At 41.1% G+C, this 11546-nt stretch overlaps 1 long non-coding RNA gene across 1 annotated transcript; it reads left to right on the forward strand.

Moving 5' to 3' along the window:
* Window positions 1-293: 293 nt before the first annotated feature.
* Window positions 294-920, forward strand: LOC134227612 (uncharacterized). The gene is made up of 3 exons (XR_009983708.1): window positions 294-487; window positions 546-612; window positions 669-920. It is a non-coding gene; the product is annotated as an uncharacterized LOC134227612 (long non-coding RNA).
* Window positions 921-11546: the final 10626 nt, after the last annotated feature.

Below are 11546 nucleotides of genomic sequence, written 5' to 3' on the forward strand. Positions count from 1 at the left end.
CGTACATCCGCGTAGAAAAACTTTGTAAAAAAATCGCGTAGAAAACCGGCGTAAATCTCTAAACTGTAGCGGCCAGGAAATTTGCAAGTAATTTAGTAATAATAAACATACTAAATTCTGTAAATATTGGAAATAGTTGTGAATTGATCGGTGGCATAAACTACAGATCGCCAATAATTGAGAATAGCATATCCCTTAACATAGGCAAGCGGGCATTTAACCAATTAGCCAAGCTCTCCTTGGTCGAGGCCATTTGTTTTTCGGATAAGGTGGGAGAGGGAAAGCAGCACAACTTTCGTGTCAATTATCCATCGTGCCAATAAGGTCACGATCGTACACGAAGGGAGTCGGGAAATGACGTATTTCCGGTTGTGTCCGAGCCCACCTTCCTTGATCTGAGGACTCACGGGCTCAATCATTTCGTCCGTGATCATCCAATAAGTTGGAAGTGTCCGCGTTTGTCAGTTATTATTGCGATTGTTCTAAAGTATGTGGTACTGTGATTTTAAATGTAATTATTTAATTAATTATTGTTCGTTCCTTAGCAACTAGGCAGAAAGTGTGCGTTTAGATTTTGTGTGCGACAGTAGACAGAGAGAACCTATATCAAAGGTAAAGTTTTGCTCTAATGTGATAATGTGTTCGTGCTCAAGTGTTTGTTCGGCCAGATTGGCTTGATATCCTCCCACCCGCAGCAAACTATCGCACCCAAGCGCGACGAAACCACCCCCCCCTCAAACGGACGGAATATTCCTGGCAACCACCAGCCAGCCAGAAGCGGACCGATCCGTTACCATATCGGTCTGGGAAGGCACGGGGACTTCCACGTGGACGAAGCCCACTAGCCGGTCCGTCAAACCGCCGGCAAGCAACCGCCATTCTGTTGCGTCGGCTTCATTAAGAAGCGTCATCGCCGGCGTCAACAAGCCGGGAGCGTCGACCCCACCGGCAGGTCATCGACTGGGTCAGGTCAGCAAGCCCATACAAACCGGTGAGTCAACAAACCTTTTTTTGATTGGAGTGCGGCGTCCGAGGAGGGCGCCGCGGAGGAAACGTTTTTTGTGCCAGTCGTAGACTGATGACCCAAATGTGCTGCTAAAGCCAAACCACATTTCGCGAGTCGCAAAACCCACCGACTATTGCTTGGGTCCGCCATCACGGACCCGTGAAATTCGTGCGTGAGCCCGTTTTTGCCACCACCGAAAATTATCGTCGAGTAGCAGGAGCGCAGGCTAGTTAGCAGCTGCGCTGCGAGATAAAATGACGTCACTGTAAACATCAAGCACAGAGCACACAGTCAGAATATAGAGAGAGCTAGGGAAGAGAAAACGCACACAAAATAGGAGATAGACATGAATGGAACGAACGAAACACAAACCCCGAACCAATATGTGCCCCTGTTAGTATAAGTAAATAAATAACTGTTATTCAAATAAAAGTTCTATTTGTCTCCCTAGCCAATTAGTTGATTAATTGTGTTTAACGTCACAGCGCGATATTGTTTGTTGTTTTTCCGTGTCCCGTCCTCTTTGCGAGTTTGATTGTGGTTTGTTATGTTGCTTCCAACTCATTGATGGTTGTTGGTGAGAGGGAGAGTCTGCCGATGATGAGAGGCGCACTCCCACTTAGAGTGTATTAGGTTCTGGTGGGCTCTCACCGACTCTTTGAGTGTATGGTGTGGCTGTACGGTATAGAGGGAGGATAGGGTGGACCCCAGGGATGGAATGCTCCTCAGAGCAAATCAGGAGAAGAAAAAAAATGCTCACTGCTCTCGACACACGAATCTTTGCTCTTCTCTTTTGTACTTTTGCGTTTCACTCTTTTTCGGGTAGCTCCGAATTATATTCATTTCTCAATGATAACTAAATAGTTTGACTCAATGAGGTGAGGAAAAAGTTGCTCATTGAGCATCTTTGAGCCTCTTTATAAGGACGGAATTGGTGGTGGCGAAAAAAAATATGATAATTAGTAGGCTAATCTAACGGTAGCCAGTAGGTTATTGTATTATCGTCTTTGTTTAGAAAACAATTCAATCACTGTCATAATGCGTGTTTAGGACTGTTACATTTAATTTTTACATGTTGAAGACATTCCCCTAAAAGAGCTTAATAATTTTCATTAAAAATTGAAGCAGTCGCAAAAATCCTGTATTAATCGGTCAAAACGGTATACACTGAAGTCGCTTTTCATGTGGTTTAATATGAGGCTTAATTTTTATGCGGATTTTAGGTCTCATGCGTTTAAACGCGTTTACACAATATTTGAAGTAGGTCTTGGTGCCTTTATGCCACTACGATCAAGGGATCGCTCCCTGGCCCTTCCCTTTTCATCTTCTTCAATCAGCATCATCATCATCATCTATCTATCTTCATATATAAAAATGAGTTTGCTTTTCCTTTGAGGCATTATAACTTGTGAACGGGTTGACCGATTTGCAAGATTTACTCACCAATCGAATCGTTTGGGCTCTTCTGTGTTTGTTTATGTATATGAAAAAATAAAACAATTTGCTGGGTAAAGTTGAGAAGTTGTCTAAATGAAACGGTTTCATGAGTTCTGAAGAAAGCCATCAAGCTCGAACTGGAATCGATATAGAGTGCGACGCCTCAATCAATTAAATGATTGACCGATCAAAAGTAAAACCCGAGTGAGATCACTCAGGTTCCCCTAGTATAAGATAATTTCGTCAATAATCTCTTTGCAATCCAAATTGTAATTGCTAACCAGATACATATAGAATTGCCTACATCAAGCTGCCTGTTGCTTAGAAGCAGTAAATAATTAATGTAAAGATAGAATGGTGTTCATTTCTACCCGTTCATGGATGCTATACACGGTCCCTATTTTCATGCTGGTCTCATAAAGGTGCGAATGCGTGAGGCTGTGTGCGGGTAGCGATGGCATGACAGAAGTGTGCTTTCATTTCTCTGTACGTTCAGTTGGAAAGAACAACAAAAATGATGCTCCTCAAAGAGGCACATTGAGCCAAACGGTTTCTCTCAATGAGCGCCGCTCCTCATTTTTCCCACAACGAAGAGCATCTTTTTTTATGTTTTGATCATATGCGTGATGTATTGTTGCTCTTTTTTGATGAACTTTTTTTTCCTCATTGAGCTCATTGTGCGAGTAAATGCCAAGCCTGGTGGACCCGATTTGGCACTTTTCGTTGTTGCTGGCTGGACCGATCCATAAATCCTTATCGGGAAAATTAAAATGGACTCGCCTTGAGAGAGTCTCATCCGGGCAAAATCAATTGGGCCGTGGTCTCCCTTGTGGAGTGGCGCTTAAGCCACGTGCTTTTTATGAACGGATCGCTCCGTGCCGGCTACAAAACCCGCTTAAAACGCGTGATTCATGAAATCCGTTTGAAAAGCGACCCCAGTATACAGATTCATAACACTATTTTTCACTTGTGTAAAGATAGGTCAGTGCAAGTTGTCGGACTTTTAAAGGAAATTACACAAAACCTAAAGTTCCCACCTTTTTCAAAGTCGAAGAAGAAGCGTAAACAAGTCAACAAGTCTAAAGGATATTTAATTAAAAATGGTGAGAAGTATGGAGTTGGACTTTTCTTATGCTTATGTTTTTCGTAGAATGTCCTACACGAATATCTACACGCATAATAAGATGATAAATGAAATTCAATATAGAAGAGCTTTAACACCAAGATGCTAAGCCAAGCAAACCAATAAGCTATGTCAATTGATTGTAACCGATGTTTTGTACCGTCCTCAAAGCGGCGCACACAGCCGCGCTGAAAACATCAATGTTCGAGCGCCGCTGTGAGCGCGGTGCAAAACATGAGCATCCAGCCTACGCTCGGGTTCATGTTCATTTGTACGAGTGCACGTTCGAGCCCGAAGCGAATGTTCACTCGTGTGCGGCAGCACGGATAAACATTTGCGCGGGGTTGCACCTTGAAGACTTAAATCGGGTACGCAACTTTCATTAATACAATTTTCTGGATAAAATAAGGATAAAACATTATTACAACATTAACGGTTTTTGTGATGTGTTTTATAACAACTGGGCAATAAGGGGAGGAGTTTGTCTCAGTGAGCGACACGTTATTAAAGGGGGAAGTCTGGTTACGCGTTACATGATGGGGGAGAGGGTTCAAAATCACGATGTTTTTTGCGTTACGTGATTTGTACACAAAGAATAAAGTAGAATAAAGAATTTAACCAGTGATTTTTCTTTCATAAGGCTTGCTGATGTTTAATCATCTTTCTCTTGCAAGCCCACAGGAAGGATAGGATTTGTTTTCATCGAGAAACGCTTCGGAAGCGTTTCCCGATGAAAACAAAACCCATCTTTTCTGTGCGCGTGCAAGAGACTGATGACTTATTGGGTAATTTTGCGCCGTGAGTGTGGTCTTAGACCACTTTTTCGTTCTTTCCGCTTTCGTTCTATAACTGATGATGGTGTCGCCGTCGCGTCATGGCTGAGACGGTACGCTGCTCAAATTAGTTGATTCGGTTCAAAATTGCAATTTTCTTTCACCACAGACTTGTGTAGGTATTCGCAAATTCTACGCTATATTGAATGTTTTGTTGCTGCCACATAACATGTGTAGTCGAGTTCATCGTACCTTTCCTCATGAAAAATCAGCTGAACTAAACGTTGAATTTCGTTTCGTTTCGTGATTGCGTTCATTTATTTTGGCGTTTCAGAGGATGGATGGCAGACTGTGCTGGCAACGAGTAAAACAATTTCCACTTCTTGACTTAGGTACTCGACCGGGGGACGCATGGTCAAATATGAATCCTTTATGCCATTTCAACCCATATTGCCTAGACTGTTTCTCATAGATAATGTTTGGATCAACTAGGAAACGTCTGAAAAGGTGCGTATTAGACCATCACCACCTACTATATGCGAAGATCGTCACCGACTAGACGATTGTGTAGCAGGTGCGGTGTCTTATGAGCGCCATTTAGGCCCTCGACCTATTTTCAACTGAACACTAACTTTCGGAGGGAACCAACATGCTCCACACAGCCCACAACCCGCACAGATCTGTCATTAGCTTGTGGCATGGCGACAAATTCGAGCTTTCACCAGGAAAACATTTCATTCCCATTGCCAACAACGGAGTCGCATATGGGGAAATAAATGTCCTTGCTTCAAATCGACTTTCTGCTTTCTCCAACCAAACCACTCCGGGGTTGTTTGGGTTTGCTACGTGGTGAATAAATTGAATATTCTTTCAGTCGGTTGCACTTTCAGTTTTATTATAATTCATCACATCACGAACAGTAGCCCAAGTTTATTACTCTTTTCCCATTTGATCGGAAGGAAGTTACAAATTCATACTTTTATAGGATTAGACAAAAGCACTTGATTTCAATGACTGAGATTTTCAAAATACAATTGGTATTTAAAAAAATGTTAGCTAATAAATATTTTATTCAATCATTATCCTACTAACAAACAAACTTCAACATATTTTCTATGGAGGAGAGTATTAGAAAAGGGATTGAAAGTTATTTTCGGTCAAGGACTAGTCGTTGGACAATTTTGTGCATATTTTGGTCACAAAAAACAGCAAAGAATAAGCATGCAAACTGATGGAGACGCATGGTACGGCAAAAAAGCGTTTACAAACTTCAGCCGGTACTTATCAGCTTGCTTTACTTTGAAGCATGCTATTTAATATATAAACCTAGGCAGATTTGTTACTGTAAGAGAATTGTAGAAAATTCAATTTGTTAACCATCTCTACTCGATCAATTCCCATTTGCACAACACAACAACAATATAGGTGAAATGTTCCGATCTCCATCTCACTGTACATATATCCATCTCATCGCTAACCAAAGAAATACGACATCAAATTCGTCGCTTCTTTTTGTCAACATGCGTGCTCACTGCTGAAAAAAATCATAAAGATGATAAACAAACCAAATTCCTTTCCATTGCTTTGTTTTTGATGGGATGGAAATAGGAGCTATGAGATGAAGTGGCGAAACGTTCCCCTAGCGCAATAGGAATAAAATAAAAAGAACAACACAACGACACTAGTATTTATTTATATAAACCGTCTAAGACGAATTAAGTACTGTCCATTTAATTCCACCAGTTAATTTTCGTTATCTTTGCAGATACGTATTTCGACCACAACTGTGTGGTCGTCTTCAGTGTCTTGTACTTGACTCGACTTACAAGACTTACAACTTACTTACTTACAAGACACTGAAGACGACCACACAGTTGTGGTCGAAATACGTATCTGCAAAGATAACGAAAATTAACTGGTGGAATTAAATGGACAGTACTTAATTCGTCTTAGACGGTTTAATACATTCCACTAAAAAGAGCTTAATATATTTTTCTGATTTATTTATATGTTCATCACTCGTTTCTAATTTGCGGTTTCTGTTTTTCTTTCAACCTTTTTTTCTGCGCTTGTTTTCATCTCATTTATAGACAACCGACGACAACAGCACCACCATATCGCGCCATACCTCCTACTTGATTCTATTTTGATGATGATGATGAAAAAGAGGTCCCTTTCGGGAGTTCCGATGCCTTTTTACATGCGACAATTTTATTAGGTATTTGCCGCCATCATGGTATGCAATGGAAACAGTAATGTTGAATGGGATGCATTTTTTGTTTTTTTTTGCTTGGCGGTCGGTGACATCTATGTGATGACTCCTGGAGAATGCATTCATGTTCGTACCCGACGGGTCTATGAGGAGGAGGGATCTATTTTTTTTTGCCAAGCACACAATTGATTGGTCGCTGAAAGGGAGTGTTGAAGAACCTCGAAAAATCGCTTACGAAAATCTATTAAAATTAAAAAATTAGCCCCGAGTTGATGCTATGATTGGAATAAGCAAGGGGATGAGGCATTTGAAACCTCTCACAACCCTTAACCCTTATGCGGCCGACGGGGTACCCGTGTTCCTTTTTCAACTTCAAGTGGTGATATTTCAATGAATTTTTATAGCTGAAAGCTGAAACTCGGTGACATCTAAGAACTCCATAAAATGTAGCATCTGTGAGAAAATCACGTTGATACAGCGAGGAGGGACGTGGGGAGGGGCATCTGATTTTTTTTACCACGTGGATGGCCGACAGGGTACCCGTGTTCCACTAAATTGATATTTTCATAACTTTAACCATTTTCAACCGATTTAGATAATTTTGACAGTTTTGGAAACAGAAACTCATATACTTTTTGCACAAAGTCAAGGTTTACTGCTTTTGTCCATGGTTATACAAGAAAATTATGGGGCCCTCCTTAGCCGTGCGGTAAGACGCGCGGCTACAAAGCAAGACCATGCTGAGGGTGGCTGGGTTCGATTCCCGGTGCCGGTCAAGGCAATTTTCGGATTGGAAATTGTCTCGACTTCCCTGGGCATAAAAGTATCATCGTGCTAGCCTCATGATATACGAATGCAAAAATGGTAACCTGGCTTAGAAACCTCGCAGTTAATAACTGTGGAAGTGCTTAATGAACACTAAGCTGCGAGGCGGCTCTGTCCCAGTGAAGTAAGGCTTAAGAGTCTACACACGTAACCGAAGGACTATCAACAAGTTTCAAAGTTACATGCTCATTGCGCTTCTTAGAATAGTCGGTGTTCACAGTATATATTCTGGGTCTCCAAAAACCCCTGGAGTAAGACCTCAGTCATCCAAAAAATCACTGGAATAAGATCTTATGGTCTGCTAACGTAACAAAAACGGTACATGTTCTTTATGGTGCTTAGCATTTAATGCTTTCACAGTATATATTCCGGGTCATCCAATGACCTTTTCTTAAAACATGTTTGCATTCCAAGTAGTTCTTGTTGCTGTCATTGATTTCAGGTAGTCTACGAACTCCATACAGTCAAGGTCTTCGGATCAATCTCCGTAATGGAGGCAGTTAATGAAAACTAAACAACTTGCGTGACCCCTTCTTGGTATATGTTTGTATTCCAAGTAGTTCTTGTTGTTGTCGTGGGCTCCAGGTAGTCTACGAACTCCATAGAGTCATGATCTGTAATGGAGGCAGTTATTGAAGAATAAACAAGTTGTGTTACCCCTTCTTGGTATATGTTTGTATTCCAAGTAGTTCTTGTTGTTGTCATTGGTTCCAGGTAGTCTACAAACTCCATTAATTCAAGGTCTGTGGATCAACCTCCGTAATGGAGGCAGTTGTTGAAGAATAAACAAGTTGTGTGACCCCTTCTTGATATATATATATCTGTTTTTCATGTAGTTCTTGTTGTTGTCGTGAGTTCCAGGTAGTCTACAAACTCCATACAGTCAAGATCTTCGGATCAATCTCCGTAATGGAGGCAGTTATCGAAGAATAAACAAGTTGCGTGACCCCCTCTTGGTATATGTGTGTATTCCAAGTAGTTCTTGTTGTTGTCGAAGACTCCAGGTAGTCTACGAACTCCATAGAGTCAAGGTATAGGGTTCGATCTTGGTAACGGAGGCACTTATTGAAGAATAAACAAGTTGTGTGACCCCTTCTTGGTATATGTTTATATTTCATGTAATTATTGTTTTTGTCGTGAGTTCCAAGTATTCTACGAACTCCATACAGGCAAGATCTTCGGATCAATCTCCGTAATGGAGGCAGTTATCGAAGAATAAACAAGTTCCGTGACCCATTCTTGGTATATGTGTGTATTCCAAGTAGTTCTTGTTGTTGTCGAAGACTCCAGGTAGGCTACGAACTCCATAGAGTCAAGGTATGGGGTTCGATCTTGGTAACGGAGGCACTTATTGAAGAATAAACAAGTTGTGTGACGCCTTCATTGTTGTTGTTGTTGTTGTCATTGGTTCCAGGTAGTCTACGAACTCTATAGAGTCAAGGTCTGTGGATCAATCTTCGTAATGGAGGCAGTTATCGAAGAATAAACAAGTTTTGTGACCCTTTCTTGGTATATGTGTAGTTCATGTAGTTCTTGTTGCCGTGGGCTCCAGGTAGTGTACGAACTCCATAGATTCAAGGTCTGTGGATCAACCTCCGTAATGGAGGCAGTTATTGAAAAATAAACAAGTTGAGTGGCCCCTTCTTGGTATATGTTTGTATTCCATGTAGTTCTTGTTGTTGTCGTGAGTTCCAGGTAGTCTACGAACTCCATACAGTCAAGATCTTCGGATCAATCTCCGTTATGGAGGCAGTTATCGAAGAATAAACAAGTAGCGTGACCCTTTCTTGGTATATGTTTATACTCCAAGTAGTTCTTGTTGTTGTCATGGGCTCCAGGTAGTCTACGAACTCCATAGAGTCAAGGTCGGTGGATCAACCTCCGTAACGGATGCAGTTATTGAAGAACTACTTGGAGGGACGGAAGATAGCGGTTTTCCTCCAATACCTTTTTTGAACTTAACCTATCACATGTTGTGCATATGCATAATCGAGTTTCAGATATAGTAATTAATTTCCACTCCGGGTGGCTCAATACCCGGAACATAGGCAATTAACTTTGAATGTACTGAACTCGAAAGGCGATCTCTCTTCGCTTATGTGGTCGGGTTGGGATCTGACGACCAACTGGCACAACCAACAGGCAACCTGTAGGAGCCAGACAATACTAAATACTCATCCTACTTGGTTGGCATTGTACAAAAACATATATGAGACAGTTAGTTTTAAGAATGTATTGCGAGAGTTCGGCTACATGCCCGGTGCTGTGAATTTGGTTTCATCAGTACCCGCTAGGCTGCGGAGGACGACGGAGGTCCTTCGTAGCCGAGTAGGGAAAGCACCTGTCTAGCATACTGGTTTCGTGGGATCAAACCCCACCGAAGTTCTGTAGATCAATCCCCGCAATGGAGGCAGTTGTCGAATAATAAACAAGTTTTGTGACCCCATCTTGGTATATGTTTGTATCCCAAATAGTTCTTGATGTTGTCTTGAGCTCCAGGTAGTCTATGAAATAGAGTCAAGGTCGGTAGATCAACCTCATAAATGGACGCAGTTATTTGAAAATAAACAAGTTGTGAGACCCCTTCTTGGTATATGTTTTTATTTTAAGTAGTTATTTTCATTGTCGTGGGCTCCGTAATGAAGGCAAGGCAAAATACGTGAATGAAATCCGTAATTTTTTGTCGAAGAGACTTACAAACGTCTTAACGGGTATTCATAAATGATTCATAATAAGCTACAGGCAGTGAAAGTTATTTCATGAAAATCATTGTTGTTTGAGGCAAATTGGGTCAAAAACGTGATAAAATCGGGTTAGGCAAAATCAGTGGTAGACAAAATCTGGGAGTGACAAAAACGGGTCAACCTTATCTGAGTGAATGTACGCATTCCTAGTAGTTTTTGTTTTTGCCATGGTACTAGGTAGTCTATGAACTCCATATAGGAATGATCCGCAGATCAACCCACGAACGGAAGGCTATTGGTATATGTTTGCATTTCAAGTAGTTCAAGTTGTTGTCATTAGCTCTGGGCAGTGATTGAAGAATAACCAAGATGTGGAACCTCATCTTGATATATTAGCATTCCAAGTAGTTATTGTTGTCTTGTTGTTGTTGGTTCCAGGTAGTATACAAACTTTATTCATATCACTAATATGAAGTTGTCTATTCTTTGGAAATGCAAAATGTGAATAAATTGGAACGATACAACTTCACGCCGAGAACATGAGGGAAAAAACGGGAAAAAAGATCATGTACCATATTAAAATTAGATTAAAGACACTCCTCACGGAATCCAAGTTTCAAAGTGCTCACGTTTTCGGGGGAACACCAATCGATACGGAGGCGGCGCACAACTGTCATTTTTGTTGATTTAGCTTTGCTGCTTGCGTGAAATAATAAAAATGACAGTTGTGCGTTGCTTCCGTATCTAGTGGTGTGCCCCCGAAAACGCGAGCACTTTGAAACTTGGATTCCGTAAGGAGTGACCTTAAAGACCCTCTAGATATTCGTGTAAGCCTAGAAGTCTTACTCCATAAATTTCTAGGATGACCATTAGCATATGCCATGAACGCATTGTATTCATGGACCCCAAAGGCATGTACCAAATTTAAAACAGCAGGGCTGGTAGCGATGAATGCCGTTCAAAATAGTGACTTTAGTGACCAGCGATGACGAAAAAGTGACCAAATAGTGACTTACAATTGCCGAAATAGTGACTTTTGTATGAAGTTTTGAACCGGGTATAGAGCTAAAAGTTGCATTAGCATTGTCACGGTATAATTCGTAGATTGCAAACTTGTGTTTTATTTTTGAAATCCTTATCTTGAATGCTATCAGAAATCAAGAAAAGGCAAAAACAACAAAATTATGAGGATGACTTACTATTGGCCACGCCCATCTTCATTGTACGTAGGGGGAGGATGGATGCAAGAGGCCAATGACTGCGACACTTTCATAAGTACCACAGAGTTGGATATTGAGGATGGTATTCATTTGACCAGCCAGAAGCTAGCAATGTTACCATGGTACCTCATATTAAGTAACACACCGCGATAAAGGTATCTACCAGGCGTCACGGGAACGAGTAGTGAGTTACAAGTTGTGTCGCAAAATTATGTTGATATTTTTTTTTAATATAATAGCCAAAGAATGATATAAAATGACACCTA

The sequence above is a fragment of the Armigeres subalbatus genome, chromosome 3 (genome assembly GCF_024139115.2).
Source record: "Armigeres subalbatus isolate Guangzhou_Male chromosome 3, GZ_Asu_2, whole genome shotgun sequence".
Classification (NCBI taxonomy): Eukaryota; Metazoa; Arthropoda; class Insecta; order Diptera; family Culicidae; genus Armigeres; species Armigeres subalbatus.